The sequence below is a fragment of the Trichechus manatus genome, unplaced genomic scaffold, assembly GCF_000243295.1.
Source record: "Trichechus manatus latirostris isolate Lorelei unplaced genomic scaffold, TriManLat1.0 scaffold00167, whole genome shotgun sequence".
Classification (NCBI taxonomy): Eukaryota; Metazoa; Chordata; class Mammalia; order Sirenia; family Trichechidae; genus Trichechus; species Trichechus manatus.
The window spans coordinates 2,783,302-2,805,974 of record NW_004444103.1 but is presented as its reverse complement, the minus strand read 5'-3'; positions in this window follow the sequence as shown (position 1 = coordinate 2,805,974).

Here is a 22,673-nt window from a genome sequence, read left to right as displayed (position 1 = left end):
ATTAATATATTTTTATTTTATGTATAAATCTACACAATAGAAGATACTCCTGACATGTTGCTGTTTTGCCAGAGTAATGAATTGTATCTTTAGTTCTTTAAAAAAATCACAGTGAAGAAGAATTAAGTAATAACTGAGGAATAGGCTCTCCCATTACTGTACTGCTTCTATGATTTAGACTTTAACAAGAGTTGTAGCTGAAAATTGGTTTAGTTTATAACAATGCTTCATTCTTTTATCAGCTAGATAACATGCAAAATCTTCTACTTGTATTTCTTGGCCAACCTCTAATCACAGGGCAATAGGATATTTAATCTTTCATTGACTAAGCTGGGTGTTGTGAAGTATTACTGCAATCGCATTTGGATACAGCTTTCCTATTATTTCAATGTCTCTGATATCAGTTATTATGTCAACGTAAACTGCTTCAGATTCTAATTATGGCCCTAATCATCTTCGTAGATATTAAGAATAAAGTCTTTTGCTTCATGAATGGCACTATGTGTTGATACAAATACAGAAAATGTTTCTTCATCCAACTGACTAATAATTACTCCCAATTCTACCTGAAGTTTCAAAAATTACATCCATCTGGTCCAAGAAGTTTGGATCCCATTTTTGATAAAATAGAATCTGGACAGTTTATACAATAGGTCTGTTTTAATTTCTAGATGGTTGAGGCTTTTGAATTGTTTGTTCATTACCTGCAATATCTTCCCTTTTATCACTAAGGCTTGTTAAACTGCCTACATTGAATTTTTATTGCTACATTAATTTAATGTTGAGCTGTATTGTAGTCATTCCATTGTTGATAATGCCAGCTATTTTAAAATCCTTGTCACCATTACAATCTTCAGTTCCCATGATTTCTGTCAGCAAATGATGATGTACTTTACCCTCCCCATGATTGTTTTTGTTAATCAATCACATTGCCACATATGAAAGAACAGATTAATTTAGAACCCCTGCATCCATTAATTCTAAACTTCTGGTATAGGTCAGTGCTATGGATCTGCACTATCTTGGCTTTTTAAATTCAGATTTAAACATAAATAAATTAAATGAAAATTTGGTTCCTCAAATATGATATCCATATTTTTAGAGTTTAAGAGCCGCATATGTTGGTATTGGACAGTGGAAATATAGAACACTTCCATCATTGCGGAAAATTCTGTTGAAGATCACTGCTATAGAGAGTGATCCCTTTAACTCTAGGATCTCAGAGGTGATTCTCACAGTGAAAGCAAAATGTTTATGGATAACAAATATAAAGCTTTACCTGCCAGAGCGCCAGGCCCAAGTTTTCTTCCATTTGCAGGAATAACTTTGTCAATTTCATTAGTTGTGTAAATAGGAAACACATAGTGCAACATGATATTTTTCTCTTTGCTCTTAGCTATCACATTTATAGATACAGCAATAAAATTAGACTTCATACTGAATTCGAATGAATCAAATGTGACTATACAAAGTGCCAGTGATTGTCCTTTTTAAAACAATTTGATCCATGAAAGTTTAAACATATTTATCTTACAATTTATATTCCCAATTGACATTATATCTCCACATTCAAGGCTTTTGTAGTAATTCAACTCAAAATAGTACTTCTAAAAACCTCCTTGGATGCAATATTGAAGAGTTCTGTAATTTCATATAGAATGACCTCTAGAAATCTTTATTTCCCCGTTGGTATCTTATCTTGTACATAGCTTCATCTCTGGACATTTTAACATGTTCAAAAGTAAAACTAATTTGTCCAAGGTGAGTGTATGACTATATTTCACAATTTCTGGTGAAGCGGTAAATAATGTCTGAGTTATCAGTTTGGGAACACCAACTTCTTTTACCTGTAATTGTTATATGGCCTGGAGTACTAGTTGGTAGATTTCACTCCCACTTTGATGTTGCTGCAGAATCCTGTTGTGACACATATTCTGCAGACACTTTCAACGTAACAATCCGACTTTTAGGTGCTCCAAAATCCATCAAATTTAAAGTATGAGAAGATATTTTTTACATGTATATTAACAGCACATTCTCCATCAATCCTTCCTAACTGCACCACTTCAACAGAGCTCATTCCAAGAAATATGTCATAACAAGAGGGATACAGAAGCTGTTATTTGCTAGGACATCAGGTTCATTAACACCATCTACTACAAAAAATTACAAAGGTACTGTGTACCATTAGTCAGCCGGAAAGAGGGGCTTAATTGAATCATCTGTTATTCATGTATAAGCATTTCTTTACCCACCTCTCTTCTAAGTTAGTATGTGGGAATGCTAACTGCTGCAGCACTTTTTGTCTATTGTCAACCACCAAAGGCATGAACAGAGAGAGCTAAGATTTTGTTTCACTGTGACCAGCAGTGTTATCTGACTGCACTACAATAGAGCTGTATGCAAATCTGGCCAGCATTCCAGAGAATATTCTTGGTTTTCTCTGGCCTAAGTTCACAGCCACATCTTTGGATCTTGCCCTCCCTTCCCACAGCACTTGTGCCTGCATAAGTGGGGATCAGATCCTACTCAGCAAAAAGAGGTTAGCTCTCAATAGATGGAGTAGCAGGAACCTCCCTATTAGTCAACTTAATAATAATTTTTAAGGCCTTTTGAATTATTCTGATGTTTCTGGTTCTTGCTGTAAATATTCTCCTTTTTTTTGTTTAATAATTCTCTCTCATAGTAATTTTTTTCTTCTGTTGTGTATAGTTTTTAATTGTAAGTATACCGTTGGGGGGTGTGTGTGTGTGTATGTGTGACAGAGAGAGAGGAGAAGAGAATCCCATGACACTTGGGTTGTGAAAATGTTCACACATCAGGGTTTTTATATAAACTTTTTTTCTAATTTCTAATCTTCTACTGAGGCCACTACTTCTGTTTCTTAAGTAGCTGAATACCAAACGTCACTGTCTCCATGAGTCATGTTAACCAAATTTAAGCTTGTACCAGCTAGGAGTTGAGTTTGGATTATAATTTCTAATCAGAAATACATGCTATTTGGAAAGGAAAGAAGGAAGGAAGGAGATTGGGAGGGAGGAAGGGAGAAAAGACTTGATCATTTTCCCATGGACAAATAAGGCCTTATTTTGAGATCTATCCTTGACAAGAAGACTATATAGTAGAACTAGTTTCCTGTTACGTGGAAAGGAAAGACCTATTTAATAATAGCGACTGATTTATCTTTACCTGATAAGGAGTAACGACCCCAATAATTACTAGGCTTCTTTTGGATAATAGGTAGAGATAGTAGGGGCTGTTTTTAGAGATGTGGGCTTAAGGAATGGGTTAGTTCTCACTCCCTATCTCCTTTCCCCATGTGAGAATGAAAACTGTAGCCTCTTGCTTCCCAACTCCCACAAGCCACGCTGGTATTAGCACTTGTTTATTGCTTTGCATTGATTTCTCTCTTCTTTTTCTGGCGCCTCGGATTTACCTCTCTCTCAAGTTCAGCTCTATTTGTTTAAGTTTTTTAAACTTTAATAGTATTTTTTCCAAAATGATTCATCACCTACTATATGATGATGATTTTTTGTGAAAAATCTTTTAGCATTGATTATGGATTTATTGACACAGCACAAGTTTTGATATTGGGGGAAAGGGTGAAATTAAGAAACAAAAAATAATTATGAGCATTTCAAAACATCATTGTTATTAACATTTTAGTTAAATCTGCCATTTGTCTACAACAGAGAATTTTTCTTCAGTGGGAAATAAAAACAACTGCTATACCAATCATTTTAGAGTTTTATAGCTTCAAGCTTCCAATAGACCTGATCAAGATTGCAATGACTTTCGAAGAACTATCGCCAGTTGAGCTTCCATTTTGTTTTATTTTAAATGCATTTTCAGATTCCATCTTTTGCACTATTTTTTATGTTTCTTTAACACATTGCCTTTTTCAAATATGAATATTGGAGCTTTTATGATTTTAATTCACTTTATATATTTTTATTGAGAAATAAACATAAAATTCACCACTTTAAAGTGTACAATTCAGTGCCCTCACTGAAAGCTTAATGTATTCACTATTTTGTACAACCATCACGATTGTCTTATTTCCAGAACATTCCCATCACCACAAAAGGAGACTTGAACCTATTAGCAATTAGTCCCAATTCCCCTCTTCCACCATCCACTATGGATTTACCAAATCTGGTCATTTTATATAAGTGGAATCATACAATATGTGGTCTTTTGTGCTTGGTTTCTTTCGCTTAGCATGATGTTTTCAAGGTGCATCCACGCTGTAACATGAAACATCACTTTATTACTTTTATGACTAATTATTATTTCATTGTATAGATATACTACATTTTGGTAGTCCATTCATCAGTTGATGGACATTGCGTTGTTTCTACTTTTTGGCTCTTATGAATAATACTGCTATAAATAATCACATATGAGTTTTTATGTGAACATGTGTTTTCAATTCAACTTTAATTCACTTTTAAAGGGGCCCAATAGAGTCTTAATATTGTGCTTTTCCTAATTCAATATTTTAATATTGACCACCTGTTTTATATTGTGTCCACAGGGAAGCCTTTCTAGACCCTTCAGATGAGGTTAGGTAGCTCTGTTATAAACTCACACTGTACATGGTACTTTTTATTTATGAGGCTTGTTTTTACACTTTGCTTGAGTGGGTTAGAATAGCCTTTATTCTAGGGATAGGTTAACATTATTACTGAAGTGTGACCCATTTGGAGTCTTTACTGAATATTCCTAGTGTTAAAGCTATCTTGGTTCTGGATTATTGGAAATTGGCTGTCTTCCAGCCCTGGGGGAACTCTGGGAATTTTCAATTTATGCCTCCCTGTCACTTCTTTACTCTGGCTCATTTGTTTCATCAACAGATTCAAGTTTACTCCTATGTAAATTTCTAGAGCTTTTTGTCTGAAGAGTTCCCATTTCTCCCACCCTTTGCTCCTTATAGTCTAGTCATCTCAGCCTCCCAAAACTCTCATCTTTCTCTCACCTCAACTCAGCAAGGTCACCATGTTCTATATGGCTACTCCTTTCCTACACTGTGGTCCAGAAAATGCCGCCGACAGAAACCAGGGTGATTGTAGGGCTCACGTTATTTGATGCCCTTTTCTCAGGGATTACCATCTTGTGCCATCTTTTGTTCAACATCCCAAAACAGTTGTTTCATATATTTGACCAGTATTTATTTACGGCAATTGAGCAAGTGTGGTTCCAGCTACTCTGTGATGACTGAAAGCAAAAGTCTCCATAAACTTATTTGAATTTTAGCTTTTAGGGAATTGTTTGGAGAGGAAAAGAATGAATATGAGAAACCATTACAAGATTTTAAAAGCAGTCGTTGAAAAATGATAGCAGTTGTGTTAACAGAGAAGGTTAGAATTAGATGAATTTAAGATCTATTCAGGGTGTAGATTAATTAGACTTAGGGGTTCAGAGGATGGGGGTATTAAGGACTCTCAGCCTTTTGGAGTGAGCAGCTAGGTAGATGGTGGATCCATATACTTAAATGAGGAATAATGGAGGAGGAAAATAAGATCAAAAGCTCAGTTTGAGATGTCTGTAAGTCAAGTAGATTTTTGGAAGACAAAGGAAATGTCAGGATAGCGATGTGAATTTTTTAATCTGCCATGCACAGTGTGTCAGAAATAGCATCTGACCATCAAGGACTTGTGGACTCTGTCCATAGTGTAGAGTTGTTTCTGGGAAGATGTGTGACCTGCGGGTTGAAATAATTAAGCGACTGTTGTGTCTTCTTCCTGGTCCTCTTTCCATCTGCCGACTGAATGGAAAATTCTCTTATTACCTGTGGAGAGAGGATCCACTAGATAGAAGGAGCATGAATCTCCGAATCAGTACATAGAAGGCCTCCTGTGTGGGAGTGACCATACTGGACGGTGATATGAGACCAAAATCAGGTTTTATTTAATTAAGCCATTGAAATTTGGGTTTTATATGCTATAGCAAGTATCTTTACCTTAATCCATCAGCAAAGAATAAGATCACTGAGAGATACACTAGAGAGAAAATAGAAGTGAACCAAGAACTCCAATATTTTATTGTCAGGTAACAGAACAGGAAGAGCCCAAAAATATATGGGCTAACAGTTGCCACCAGGATAGGAGTAAAACTATGAAAATAAGATATTACTGAAGTTAAGGAAAAGAGAATTTCAAAAAAAAAAAAAAGGAAATGGTCAATTGGGACAAAAACTGATACAAGTCAAGAAAGACTAAAACGGTGTCCACTGGGGTTAGCAACATGGAAGCCACTGTTAGTTTTAGAAAAGAAATGGAATGAGGTGTGTGAATGTTGAAAAATATAGGGGAGAGAAAAATAGATAAAAGGAGATGTGTGGTTTGAGAAGGGCTTGTTTAATTTATCCTATTCTTGGTGAAAATATTGTCCCAAGCTTAAAGCAAAATTTTAATGCTGAAGACATGATATGGTAATGAGGGAAATGTTGAAGAGCCAGAGGAGCTAGATGATAATTGATGAGGTGAAGCTCTAGAGAGAGGGTTGTGATCCAGGCATATATGGAGGTGTTAGTTTTTGGTAAGAACAGAGTAATGCATTTCCTTCATTATAAGAAGGGAGTTGGAAGATAATGGATGCAGCCAGAATTATGTTTGGAAACAGAGCAGAAAGAAGTTGAGGCAGCTCGAGTTGGTGACTTCAATTTCCTTTATGCAAGTTATCTGCTGAGAGGTAAGGGTGTGAGATAAGTTAAGCATGTGAGGAGGCTGGGCCAAATATTTAAGGATAATGGAAAAGGAGTGAAGTCATTGTTATACATAGTGGAAAAACAAGCTGACTTGAAAAATGAGATAAGGTTTCTAGCAGAATTGGGATACATTTGAGTCTGATGATCATAAATTTGTAGTGAAACCAATTTATCTTGTTTTGGATTTCTCCTGCAGAGCACTAGCTGTTACCTAAAGACGTAAAGAAATGAGATAATGGTTCATCCTGGTTTAAAGTTTTACCAAAGAGGGGGAAGTGAATTTGGGATATTGGCAAGAGAAAATTAAAATGGTGGATTGTAGAGACTAAGAGGATAGGGAGGGAAGTGAAGACAGAAGAGATATGAGAGATGAGAAGAAAGTATGAGGATAAATGGACTAGAAGTCCACAAGACAGTTAAAGCATAATCCTAACACAATTTGTTAAATAAGGAAAGTGGAAATATCAGTTGTGATTCGAGATTGGCATGTTTAAATTAGTGCTTAGGGGGGTGAAGAGGTCTTAGATGAAAACAAGTTTCATGGTCTGCATGGAATGTGTAGTAAGGTGAAATGAAAGTGAACATTATCAGAGAAGACAAGATGTAGTAGTTGAGGTAGGAAAGATCCCTATACATGAAAACAGACAAGTATTAGGGTTATGTTGAGGAAGTACAAACTAATATGGGGGCCTATGAGTTAGTATGTGGCCTGTCTTAATATAGCTTTAATCGCTGTAAATGCCCGGTATTTCTTTGTCTCCATGAGTGTACAGACCATGCCTATTTGTTATTGTTGTATCTCCAGCATCTAGCACAGTCCCTGACATGTAGAAGGGGCTTGATAAAGTGACAATATGTTACATTTGGGGTTAGTTTATAAAAGACTGCAACGTCTATCTTATAGTACTTGCATTAGAGGAAGCCATGTCATGAGCACACACAGTGATGAACTGAAGCCTCCTGCCGACAGCCATGTGTGTGAACTGGGAAACATGGGAAACAAATCCTCTGCCCCGCTTGGGTCTTCAGAGACATCCTGGCCAACAGCTTGACTGCAATCTCATGAAGGACTCTGAGCCAGGACCATTCAGCAAGGCTACTTCTAGATTCTTAATCCTTGGAAACTATGTGAGATAATGTTTGCTACTTTAAGCTGCTAAATTTGGGGGTAATTTGATATGCAGCAATAGATAACTAATGCAGATGCTAAGCTATTTTTATTGAACATTTTGGAACTTGTTCCCTTGAGCTATTTCCCCCATTTGTGCATAGAATCATGAACAATTCCCCCTTCTCTCCTTACCCATATTGTAATAATTTTAAGTCTTATATTTCTACTTTAGCAATGAAACTATCATGCTAGTACATATTTTGTGTTTAAAGGCATAAAATGCCACTAAATTATGGCATAATGACTTATATTCTCATTTTGTGCAATATTGCGTAGGCTGATACAGAAGGTGTAAAAACTTGAAATTCCAATGATTGCCCAATCTACATTAGATTATTGCCATATTTAGCATGTTAGTCATTTTTTTCTCTTAAGCACAGCAAGCCAGTATAATAAGTCATAATTAACACAAGCCACAAAATGCACTTTCAGCATAGGGTGGCTCTGCTGATGCTTAGTTTTGTTCATCCTGTTTCTAATTCTAAGTAATTAAAGGCTCCATAATAACAAACCCCAAAATAAATAGGGACTTTAACTTTAGGAATAATTAATATTGGAGATAGTACAGTTTATGCTCAAGCCAAGTATTCAATTTAATTCATCTCATTTCCTAAAAAACAAAGCATTACATGATAAATGCTATTATACCGAAGGATAGTTTAAAAGTTCATTGTATTTGTCAGAAAACGCAGTTTAAGTAAATTAAAAGGAATACTGCCAGTTATTTTGTTCATGGGAATATCCATTTTCAAGAGATAATTTAGACAAGAATTTTAGAATAGAATTTTTAAATGAATATCAAATTAAGACACAGTTACTTACACTGAGAATTTTCCAATTAAATTTTGTTTAACAAAACAACAGATACTTTACAAAAATATAATCTTTCCATATGGGGTTCTTTCACATTGGCTGTATAAAAAATAATGACATGTAACAATCAAATTTGTAGATAACATCACTGTTGTTTCTGCTACAAATACAAAGAAAGTACATAATGTTTGCCTTGTGTCTTATGTATTAAAAATATGGCATTGAGTAAGTTCTGCAGGATTATTATATATTTTTGCCAAATATCTCATATTTATGAAAGATAAACCTGATAATCGCATACATCTGATATAGTCAAGCTTATGCATCTAATTATCAAAAACATTTGAACTTATCTTATATAACATTATCCTATGTAATAGTAATACTTTGTGATCTAGTTATACATTTGTTTTACATAACAATTGGGTGGTATTCAATTCTTTGGTTAGATTTGACTCATAAGAGAGGTTACTTTGAAGCACAATTAGCATTGTGAAATTTGCTCTAAAATCATTTCAACATATATTTAAATTTGTTCTTGTTTATCCACAATATAAGCCTGCTTCATTGTAATTTGCAAGCCACCTATCCTGAATGACAGCTTGAAAAATCAACACATCACATAGGATAACAGAAGGCCCCAAAATTCTTACTCAAAAATTCATTTCTATAATAAAAAGATAGTACATTATTAAGTATATTAAACAACCACTTCTGAAGAAAAAAAAGTTAAACAAAAGCATTATAAGCATTATAGCTGAAGAGGGTTGTTAATTGCTTATATGTGTCCAGGTTTGCACCAAAGACTCCAACAATCCCACACTGTATTTACAGAGAGCAAAAATGCCTCCATATGTAGTATACATTACAGCTAATGTCCAACTGGTTAATATCAACCAGTATTCATTAAATTAGAGCCTGGTAGTTCCTTGCATTGGGCAAATCTGCTGCAAAAGACCTCTTTAAAGTGTTAAAAACCAAAGATGTCACTTTGAGGACTAAGGTGCACCTGACCCAAGCCATGGTATTTTCAATCACCTCATATGCATGCGAAAGCTGGACAATGAATAAGGAAGACCAAAGAAAAATTGATGCTTTTGAATTATGGTGTTGGCAAAAAATATTGACTATACCATGGACTGCCAGAAGAATGAACACATCTGTCTCGGAAGAAGTACAGCCAGAATGCTCGTTAGAAGGATGGGGAGACTTGGTCTCACGTACTTTGGACATGTTATCAGGAGGAACCAGGCCCTGGAGAAGGACATCATGCTTGGTAAATTAGAGGGTCAGTGAAAAAGAGGAAGACCCTCAGTGAGATGAATTGACACGGTAGCTGCAACAATGGGCTCAAACATAGCAACAGCTGTGAGAACGCTGCAAGACTGGGCAGTGTCTCGTTCTAAATGGACTCAACAGCACCTAACAACAACATCAGTTCCTTGAAGGTAAGGGCAGACATCTCTCATACTTCCTGGTACCCATTTTCTCCCACTATCCCATGATATCTAGTGCAATGTATAAAGCAGGCGATTAATAATTTTTTTTTATTTTAGTTAACAATGCCTACGTAAGCATTTCTTAATCCAATGACTCTTTTGTGTTAACTGAGTATCTTAGTTATCTAGTGCTGCTATAACAGAAATAGTGGATGGCTTTAGTAAACAGAAATTTATTTTCTCACAATTTAGGAGGCTAGAAGTCTGAACTCAGAGCGCGAGCTATAGGGAAGTTTTTCTCTCTCTGTTGGCTCTGGAGGAAGGTCCTTGTCTCTTCAGCTTCTGCTTCCAGGTTCCTTGGAGATCTCCATGTGTCTTGGCATCTATCTTACCCCATCTCTGCTTTTCTGACTTGCTTATTTAATTTCTTTTATATCTCAAAAGAGATTGATTTAAAACACATCCTACACTAATGCTGTCTCCTTAACATAGCAAAGACAACCCATTTCCAAACAGGATTATAATGACAGGCATAGAGGTTAGGATTTACAACACATATTTTGGGGGGGGGGGCACAATTCAATCCATAACACTAGCGTTAGTGATATATTGAGCATGTGCTTCTTAATACACCCAATGCTAAATATTTCTTTAGATAAAGTATTACTCCAGAGAATATTTAGATACATAGTACTTCAGATAATATTTAAATATGTATTGCTTTAGATATTATTTAGATAAGCATTACTTTAGACAATATTTAGGTCAATATTACTTTAGATAATATTTAAATATTACCTTAAATATTTTTGTTCTACCAAGAAGTGAAATCTCATAAAGATAGACATGAAATAAACCATTGATTAAGCTGAGAGCAGTAGTGTGAACACTGCACTGTAAATTTTCACCCGATGGCATATAAAAATATGATTTAGATGCATTGTGGTATTTGATGATTCATACAAGAGAGCTCTCACTCTCCAGGCTCCCTTGACTGGGGCACTTGATTCCAGGCTTGCACCTGAGAAGGAAGCAGCCCGATCACCTCGCTACAAAGGCTGCCATTGAATTATGCTCGACTGGGGGTGTTCAGAAGAGGAGGACAGTCCCCTGCTTCCTCTCTTTCTTGGTGCTACCAAGAATAAACACATCCCTAATAATTTTAAGTATTTTATCGAAAATTGCTAAGGAAAATTAACAAAGTTTAAAGATGTAAAACAAAGGCAGATTTCAAATTTTTCATAATTCTAGAAAGGTTATACATTCTAGTAACCATATCTGTAGGTCCAGACTTCCCTTCTCAGGGGCCAAATACAAGCCAGGTTGAAGTTCCATTCTCCACTTTTACTCCACCCAGAGGGAGGCTTCCCTAAACCTCCACCATCCTTCCTGCCCCTACTTTTAACTGTTGTCACTCCCTGAAGAGCAGTCTTCTCAGTCTGTAGGTATCTGGAGGAAATCAGGACAAAAACGATTGCTCCCTAGTCTCAGAGGATAATTTGTATTTCTCCCAGCTCACACATACACCCATTTCTCTGTGTCCCACACAGAAATGGCCGTCTTTCAGCATCTCTTCATCATAAAAACCTATTATGAGCACGCTCCTCAAAATTCCATTTCTATTAATTCATCCTCAGGAGAAAAAAATTTAAGGAAAATAAATTTATGCTTGCAGACTTCTACTGCAATATTACAATAGTAAAAATGGAAAATAATTAAAAATCCACCAATAAGGAAATGTTTAATAAAATTATGACTTCGTCACTCAATCTCAAGCATTACTTTACACTTGTGAAGACTGAATTGAAAGTATAAAAATCTGTATGATATAATACAAAGTGAATTAAAAAAGAAAAAGAAAAAAAAAAAAAAAAAAGAATACAAAATTGTACTTACACCACGATGGCAACTCTGTTAAAACATGTATACTTAAAAAAGGGTGGCAAGGGAATTAAAAAATAATACTAGGGTTTTTTGTTTGTTTGTTTTTAGTGTTTTGTATGTTGTTGTTGATTTTCAAGAAAGGGTGGCAGTTTTATGGGATTTCTATTTTATAAAATACTGTTTTTATAATGAAAGAGAGAGTGAAGGAAAGAAAAGTGTGTACTTTCCTCAGTTTTTTCTTGAATAAAGTGGAAATTAGCCTTAAGTGGTTGCAGTGAGAATTAAATCTTGCACTAAGTCAGAACAATTAAGCCACACTGAGAAGTGGGTGCTGGCTGACCTGTCTGGCTTCTTGACTTTCAGTGTGGCTTCCTTCAGACACTAACCTTGTATTAAAACAGAAAACTACTGAAGATGACTATCCATATATCATAAACTTCAAGAAATTTCTGATTGAAGGAAGGCACCAAAGTCTCTCTCATACGTTCCAATCCTGACAAGAAACAAGTAGCATTCCCAGAAGGGAGATAAGACACAACCATACCTTGAATCAGTGAGGCCTGGCCCAAAACTGTACTCTCTACAGTATCCAAATTGGACAATGCCAAGTATGCCCATACAGTGTTAGAACTCTCCTCATTAAGGGTGAATGACAAGACATAAACATTAAGCATATTAAAACATTTTTTTTTAGCATGATAGAAGCAAGAGATAAAGAACAAAAACCACCTTTGAGAGATTTATTTCAGGAAACAGAATAAATTGCTTTTTTCCTCAGCTTCTAGAACATTCCATGCTCCCTCCAACCTCAAGGTCTTTTCACATGCCAGGAACAGTGCATGCTGCATTATTTCAGTCCTATCTCCTCCCATTTCATGCGGTCAATAAGGCCTACTCATCCACCAGATCGTAATTCACAGCTCACTTCCCCAGAGAAAACTTCCATGACTCCGACCAAAAAAACTAGACCAGCTCCTCCTTATACTTTCTTTTTCAGCATGTACTCCATTTTGTATGGTATAATTATGTATGTGATTAATGTCTATGTGATTTAATTAATGTCTATTCCTTTGCATAAACTCTAAGTTCCAAGAAGGCAGGATTCATATTCGTTTTAAGTCATTATTGTGTTCTCTCAGCCCCTAGTAAAGCGTCCACCATATAGAAGGAATTCAATAAAGGCACTCTTTGCCATTTAAATTCTCCAAATTCTTGTTATCTAAACACTGGAACAACCGCAAAATAACTGGATAGAATTTTTTGTGAAGATCTTATTATCTGAACTCTCACTACTTGCTATCAGAAACTCAGGAACAAATAGATTTAGCAAACACTGAATGCTCACTTCCTGAACTCTGTGTCTGAACTCAGGAACTAAATAACTGTCCATAATATATTTTAAATTTTGTTTGAATTGATGTGGAAATATGCTGGTGATGTAATATCAAGTTAAAAAAAATCAGGCTATAATGTACAAAACCCTGCATATTCCATATGACTGCAAAATGTTTAAATACATACAGACACACACTTATGTTCATGTGTGGATATATAGAATAAAGATAGAAATACACCAAAAATGTAATGTTTATTGATAAATGGTGTAATTACAGATGATTTTTGCTCCTTTACACTTTTTTATTTTCTAGTATTTCTATGCATGTATCGTGTATTGTTTTATAAAGAGCAAGCATATTCTTAATATAATCTTAACAATAATATATATTTTAAAAATAAAATGCTGAATCAGTGAGGTTCTATTGCAGAGAATAGAACTCATTCAACTTAGCTTAAAATAAAGGGATTTATTACCAGGGATTAATCCTCCTTCAGTCTGGGTCCCCAGGAACGATCCCGAAAGCCACATGGCAGAACTGGGCCACTGCTACCTCTGATTCAGTAAGTAATCAGTAAAATGAAGAACTTCCAAAACAGTTACTGGCCCTAGAATTATGTCACCCCTACCATTAACAACACCACTGAAATGGATGTCACGTACCTGATCCTTCTCACCACACTGTTTCAAACAGGTCTCACTTAGGTGGAATTCAAGGGAGTTCAAAGGAGTCTGAGAAACGTAGTTTTTAGCTTTCCAGCCTCTGCATACCAACAGAGATTGGGACACATGTTGAGGGAGGTAACCCACAGGATCTGTCACCATTGTTAGGAAATCGGCAGTTCCATTTTATCCAGCATGCTGTTGTTGTTGTTAGTTGCCCTTGAGTTGGCTCCAACCATGGCAACTTTCATTCTGTGGTGTATAACAGAACATGTTGTGCCAGGTCCTGTGCCATCTTCATGATTACTGCAATGTTTGAGCCCGTTGTCGTGACTATTGTGTCAATTCATCCCATCGAGGGTTTCCCTCATTTTCATTGCCCCTCTACTTCACCAAATATGATGTCTTCTTCTAGCAATTGGTCTTTCCTGATGATGTATCCAAAGTGAGTCGATGTCTTGCCATCCTTGCTTCTAAGTTGTATTTCTTCTAAGACTGATTTGTTCTTTCTTCTGGTAGTCCGTGGTATGTTCAATATTACTCATCAACAACACAATTCAAATGCACCAATTCTTCCTCTGTCTTCCTTTTTCATGACCCAGATTTCACATGCATATGAGGTGATTGAAAAGACCAATAAGGTCAGACACACCTTAGTCATAAAAGGGACAGCTTTGCTTTTTATCCAGCACAGATTTACTAACTAGATAGATGGGGAGATGCCAAAGGGGCACAAGATATAAGGTTAATGGGTATTTCTAGAAAGCATAACTTCTAGAAATAACATGTTTAGGAAAGATTTATTGTTATTTTAATCAGAGAATGTTTGACGATAGAATGTTTGCCAATGACTAATATGTTCTAAAGCTTTCCTGTCAAATTAACACAATCATAAAGGATAGAATTGGCAGGCTGGTGTTGTAGAAAGAGAGCTAAATTATGGCTCAATAGATGTCGGATTTTCATTCCAGTTTTCATACTAACCAGATGGGTTACTTAATAGGTTAGTGATTTAAGTAAATAACTAACTAGTTATTAAATGATATCTCTGAGTAACTCTCTTAGTTTGCCTGAAATAAAAAAGAGAGTTTCTAAGTTTCTTTCTAGTTTTTAAAAGGTGTTACAAAACAAGCAAAACAAACCCAATGCCGTTGAGTCAATTCCGACTCATAATGACCCTATAGGACAGAGTAGAACTGCCCCATGGAGTTTCCAAGGAGCACCTGGTAGATTTGAACTGTGACCTTTTGGTTAGCAGCTGTAGTGCTTAACCAGTACGCAACCAGTGTTTCCTAAAAGGTATTAAAGTTCACCATTATTACTATCATGACCACCTAAGCTATTAACTTCTCACGTAAATTTTAACTTACTTAGTCTTTTTTGGGGAAAAGGAAAACCTTTTGTGCCATGCATCCCATCTGAGCATAGTTGCTACTCTTTCTATTACTGTGATAACCAAACAAAACCTATTGCCAGTGAGTCGATTCCAACTCATAGCAACCTGATAGGCAGAGTAGAACTGCCCCATAAGATTTCCAAGCCCGTAAATCTTTAAGGAAGCAGACTGCCACATCTTTCTCCCGCAGAGCGGCTGGTAGGTTTAAGTCACCAACATTCTGGTTAGCAGCTGAGCACTTAACCACTGTATCAACGGCTTAAACAAGGGCCCCTTAAACAATGATAATACTTGGCAGATTAGATTGTATAGACTTCAGAATAATCCATATAATTTTTCCCCCCGAAACTGTTTATGTTGTGCTGGAATCTCTATGATGTCTTATAATTTATCATTACTGATGAAACATTTTTCTTCCTTAGGTAAGGAAAGCAGCTACCATTTATTGAGTATATGCTATATCAGGCCCTGTGCTATGCTAGATAGTTCTGCAATGCAATCAAATCCACACTCCAGCTATAAAAATCACTAAATAATCATACCACTTAAATTTTCGTGGCACGTTAAAATTTACAAAGGACATTCACAAGCTTTATCTCATTTAATCCACATTAGAATCCCTGAAGACAAATAGTATTATCCTCATTTTACCAGTGAGGCAACTAGGGTTTAGATAAGAAACCTGCCCAAGCTCACAGAAAAAGCAAATGACAGCCCCAGCATCCAAATGGGTCTCTGCGCCTCAAAGCCCACATAGTGCTTTAACGATAACACCCTGGCTGTGCACCTCAAGAAAAACCTTCGTTAATTGGCACCACTCTGCTAGAGTTCATTCTTCCTTTTTGCTCTGGGCAAGATGGCTCAATTCCAGCCAAAGCCAGCCCTTGCTCCCATTATGTGGCTATTCTGATTGGCCACCTACAAAAAGCAGACATCATCATCCCAAACAAATAAAGACTGAAGCTTCCCCTAGCTAAGTAAGCACCCTAATCTAGATGTGCGATTTATGGCAGTGCAGCATAATTTCACTTTATTTCCTTCTACTGTGATTTAATTAGCTACCAGAAATTACAGCTCTAACTTGTTTAAATTTTTACAGAATATGGTATTGTAAAATATTGATAACAGAAATGTGCAAGACATAGGATGAAGAAAACTCTCATTTTCTACCAGCCTGCTGGTAGTGAGTTCATAAAACCAACAGCGGTGGTGACAATTGACTCTGAATAGGGAGGCACTAGGCACAGAAGCAGCGATGTTGTTTTTGGATAATCTTGTTATTGAGGAAAATCCAGCAGTGCCATACTGCCAAGGAAAAAGTGGGAGGATTGAGAAAACAGGAGACTCCGGTGTACAAAAATTAACAGAGCAACCAGGTCTGTTTTCCATCATATAGAAACATAAACTCATATTTTATTTCAGAATGATATAAGGGAAAAGAACAATGACAAGGAACGAAATGATCATTGCTAGAAGTAGGTGCAGTTCCAAGGTAAATTACTTAAAAGGAATCAGAGAGCATTAAAAGGGGAAGCGATGTTACAGAACTGTAAATCATTGATTATGATACCATTTAATCTTGCCTTCTGAGAATTTCTGGTGTATGTTTGTGTGCGTGTGTTTGTACATATTCCAGGTGCTAGAACTAGTATTAAAGTTGTTTAGGCCAATAAGTATAAAAAAAGAAAATGGAAGAAAAGAAAATGGAAATACTTCAAAATAAACAGTGATCTATTTGATTGATGTCTTATATAAGAATTTTTCCTACCGTGAGTCCTAATTGAATACTTCCATTCTTTATCACACAGAACCATATGTTATGAAATATACCTAATCATATATTCATTTGGCTAGAAATACACATTCTTGGCTCTGAATAATTATTGTTTGAAAATCTGCATAATTTGTATAAACGGTAGAAAAATCTGTTCGTACTCTTATGTTTGAGGAAAAAAGATATAGATGTCCCAAAAGCATAGGTGAAAGAAATCCAAAAAATAACTATAATGAACTGTGATTACTCAGGACAACTCTATAATTTAATTTGAAGTAAAAAAGAAAAAATTCTTAGGAAATAAATAATAACTAGTTAAAAATGTTAAAGGATACTGAGTGGAATTTTTCCTGTTGTTTCAGAATTTTAGCTGAGCCCCAAAGCCAAAAGTAAATGCTACATTCTAACAAGAGTCACCCCAAAACAAAAACTGGGACCAGGCTCTTATTACAAAATATTCTAAGTGGCTATAGAACCAGCCCTGGAACCACCAGTCACCTCTGGAACCACCAACTGGGGAGCCACCAAAAGGTAGCGAGTCCTCAGTTCTCTAGGAAGTCCAGTGTCCCCTACCGTTCTTTTCCCAAAGCCAAGTGACTAGGGTGGGGAGAGTGACTCTAAATGAACCATTCATAAAGATCTGTGGTGCCTACCCAATTAAAGATATTAAATATAGTGGATTGAAGGTATAAATTTATCCTACTGTCTATGGAAGCCCTACTTAAACAACAGTTAATAGGAATTGTTAAGGCATAATACCACAAAGGATAAAGAAAACAGAAGAAATAATAGCAAAAGCAGACAAAGAAAGAAAAATCTGAATCTGAAGAATAAGATAAATGTTAACTGACCTACCAGCCCTAAGAGGGTTGAATCCTAAGTTGGCAGTGCTAAAAGCCAATAACCAACCCCATTTGTACTCCAGAATCCTGAAAACACTCCAGTAACTGGGAGTAGCAGGTACTTTTGGAAGTAAGGAGAAATATGGTTTTGAAAAAGAGCAGATTGGCTGAGAGCCTGTTTAAGAAGTTAGAATCCTAGGTCCTGTCCCCTACTCCCTATACTCAGGTTACTATCTCTCCCCTACCCTGGTAGAGACAGAAGGTTTTAGTTTCCAGAGAAGGTAAAATAGATGGTAAAATGTAGCATTCATGAACTAAGAACAGGATACTATTTTAAAAGAACTTTTAGAGAACAAAACAGCTCTTGAAAATTAGAAATATGGTAAGAGAAACAATAAACACAGTAGACATATTGGAAGACAGTTGTTATGGATTGAATTGTGTCCCTCCGAAAATACGTGTCAACTTGGCTAGGCTATGATTCCAAGTACTGTGTGATTGTCTACCATTTCGTCATCTGATGTGATTTTCCTATGTGTTGTAAATCCTACCTCTATGATATTAATAAGGCAGGATTAGAGGAAGTTATGTTAATGAGGCAGGACTCAAATCTACAAGATTAGGTTGTGTTTTAAGTCAATCTCTTTTGAGATATAAAAGAGAGAAGCGAGCAGAGAGACAGGAGAACCTCATACCACCAAGAAAACAGCACCAGGAGCAGAGCACATCCTTTGGACCTGGGGTCCCTGCCCTGAGAAGCTCCTAGATCAGGGGAAGATTGATGCCAAGGACCTTCCCCCAGAACCAAAAGAGAGAGAGAGCCTCCCCCTAGAGCTGGCACCCTGAATATGGACTTCTAGCCTCCCAGACTGTGAGCACATAAATTTCTCTTTGTTAAAGCCATCTACTTGTGGTATTTCTGTTATAGCAGCACTAGATAACTAAGACAAGAGTTGAGTAAAATATTCCAGAAAGCAAAGCCAAAAAAAAAAAAAACTTAAAGTGTCAGCCTAAGAAGTCTAACATTCAAACGAGAATTCAGAGGAATGAAAGAAAATTGAAGGAAGGAAGTCATCAAAGCAAGATTTTGAAAATATTTTACAGACTGAAGAAAAAAATTTTACAGACTGTAAGATCCAACTGAATTCCAAGACAATGGATTCAATTAAACTATACCAGGAGGGAATACATTATTTTCTAATTCCAGAATATCAGGTAAAATCAAAAGGGTCTAAATCTGGAGAGAGAAAGAGACTATAGATCAAGAATATAAATGGTTTTGGAGTTCTCATCAACATCATTGAAGGCTAGAAGAAAATAGAAGCACAATGCCTTCCAAATTCTGAGCTAAAAAGATTTTCAATCTTGAATTCAACCCCCAGTCAAAATCAATTCAAGATAAGGGTAGAGATGCCCTCAAAATTTGCTACTTTATCAGTAGCAGATCTTAGAAACAGAAGATCTGGCACAAGAGAGAGGTGACAACACTGCCAGGAATAAGGTGAAAGGAGATCCCAGGAGAAGTGGTTTGCAGCAACCTAGGGCAACTAGTTCAGACTGAAGCCGAATCAGAAGTTTATGGGGCAGCTTTCTCCAAAAATTCTAAAAATAGAACACCTATAATGTTTGAAAATATTGAAAGAGAATTTACTATATTATCTGGCAAAAGTCTGGAGTTGCATTATAATGTGTTTGTGGAAAATCAGGGAAAAAAAACAAAACAGACAATTATTATTAATTCCAAGGACAACAGAATTACACAAGAAAGGAGAATAAATCATGGTATAATACAGGAATAGAATTTACATGGTCATAAATACATAAATTCTGGGAAACTAGGAAAAGATGAGGAAATTAAATCTGAAGTAAGCAGAAGAAAAGAAATAATAAAAATTAGAGCAGAAATCAATAAAATTGAAAACAGGAAACCAATAGAGAAGATCAGCAAAACCAAAGAACCCAAGAGAAAAAAAAAGAGAGGATACACAAATTATAATATTAGAAATGAAACAAAGGTAATCACTACTGATCTTATGGACATGAAAATAATAATAAAAGAATATTATAAACTCTATGCCCACAAATTTGACAACCTAGAGAAAATAGACCAATTTCTTGAAAGTTATAATCTACTAAAATTCACGAAGGAAACCTGGTAGCGCAATGGTTAAGAGCTATGGCTGCAAAGGTTGGCAGTTTGAATCTACCAGCCGATCCTTGGAAACCTTATGGGACAGTTCTACTCTGTCCTGTAGGGTCACTATGAGTTGGAACTGACTTGACAGCATGTAAAAACAACAACAAAATTCACAAAAGGAAAACTAGATGATCTCAATAGGTCTACATCTATTAAAGAAATTGAATTAATAATTAATAACCTTCCAAAACAGAAAACACCAAGCCCAGATGGTTTCATTTGGTGAATTCTACCAAACATTTAAGGAAGAAATGATACCAATAAACATAAATGCCTGGAAAAGTTATGGACTCTGAACAAGATACAATGAAGGGATGGGAAAAGGAGTTTCCAAAATAGTAAACTGAGGGCAGTCAGTGGAAAAATTTCAACTCTGTCATATTTTTGAGTCTAGATTCTTCAATAACCTGTTACAAGTATATAACAATCTGGAAAGTCAATTCAATTTGGAATGTAACTTAGATTACATTAGCTCTGAGGTACAAGTGAGAAGTACACAATGTCTCTTAACTGAGGTGAAGGACCATATTCTTTCCTCAAGCTCTTTACTTACTTCCAGAAATATTTATTTTTTAAAACTATATCTGACCATAGAATGAAGGAAATGTGGCTAAAGTTAAAAGTGGTAAATCTTTTCTTTTCCCCCATTTTCTAAGCAGTGATAGAATGACTTGTGCTGTTATAAATACAAGCAAACAAAGGGTTCACACCTTCATGATCTCAATGTATTTAAATATAATCAACATTTTTCTTTTCAAAGGTGAAAAGGTAGGAAAGAGTCAGAGAAGCGATCTGCCTTTGTAATACAAATTATTTGCTTTGCTGTCATAGTCAGTCCCTTCCCTCTTATTCATCCATCCCCTGCAGCCTCCCACAGAAGCCTTCAGGATGGAGCCACATCTCAAAGATTGATGGCGGATGTGGGTTAACATTTTGTAAGCTGTTTGTGCTCTGACAAAAGGAGTTCTTATATATTTTCCCTCAAAGACTTTAGAACAACTTTAAAACATTCAAAACCTGAGAAAAGACAGCAAAACCATTATCGAACCATTATGCAATAGTGTACTGTATTGACTTTGGATTTCCTTACATCTTTTTATTTTGTACTCTCATATTCTCTCTGTCTCCCCTTTGGCTCTACTCACCTATGTTTGGTTCTCCTTTCCTTCTAAGCACATTGGGAAGCCAATAGATTGGAGGGGAAGTGATATATGTCATATCTGTGCAGAGACATTGAACTTGGCAATGCAAGACCCACAAGCACTCTCTTTCCCTGAAATTATGAGAACACATGTTCAGAAGGAGATGCCAAAAGCTCAAAGCAGACTAGATTATGCAATAACCACATCCAAGGCAGCTACCCTCATAAGCAAGAAATAAATTGTTGACTTGTTAAGTCACAAGAGACCTTGATTTTCTTTGTTACTGTAGCCCAATCTACACATTTTGATTGATATACTCACTCAGCATTACCTATATCCCCATTTTGGTTTTGCTATTTAATTTGGCCTCATCCTCAGGCATTCTGTGTTATCAAGCATGCTTGGTTGATCTCCAAATTTTAATTTACCAAATATATGTATATAGAGATACGTAGGCATACGTGCTATGGAGAACCTGATGTATTGGAATATAGAGCTAGCAGGAATCCTGTCAATTCGATTTGAATTGTGGGTACTTGCTAAGGTGATATGGTAAGCACTGGGCTACTGCTTGAGAAGGATGCCTTCCTATGGCTGACCAAATTCAAGGTATATTTATGGAAAGAGCCTACACACTAGAATCAGAGAAACTCAGTTTTAAATTCCAATTCCACCACCACATGTTCATTGACTTTGAGTAATGACAAACTCTTTGAGCCTCAGGGAATATCTGCAAAATGGGGCAAAGATATATCTCATTTGTGCAGTTTGGTAGTGATCAAATCAATTGATACAAAAATACTTGACATATAGTTGGAGCCCTGGTGGTACCATGGTTAAGCACTCGGCTGCTAACAGAAAGGTCAGCATTTGAACCCACCAGCTGCCCCGCAGGAGAAAGATGTGGTAGTCTGCTTTCATAAAATTTACAGCGTTGGAAACCTTTTGGGGCAGTTCTACTCTGTTCTATAGGGTCACTGGGATGGTTAAGGTTTTGTGTCGACTTGGTCAAGCCATGATTCTCAGTGATTGGGCAGTTATGATGTAGTTTGGCAGCTATGTGATGATGTAATCACCTCCATAATGAGATCAGATATAATGTAATCACCTCCATGTTGAGATCTGCTATCAGCAGCCAATCAGATGAAAGGGAGTTTCCTTAGAGGTGTGGCCTGCATCCAATATATGTGGACTTTCTGGCAAAGCTTGCTGGCTTTTGCTCGCTAGGCATCATGCATCTGACCTCCGGTTCTTGGGACTTGAGCTAGCAGCTTACCTGCCAATCTTGGGATTCATCAGCCTCTGCA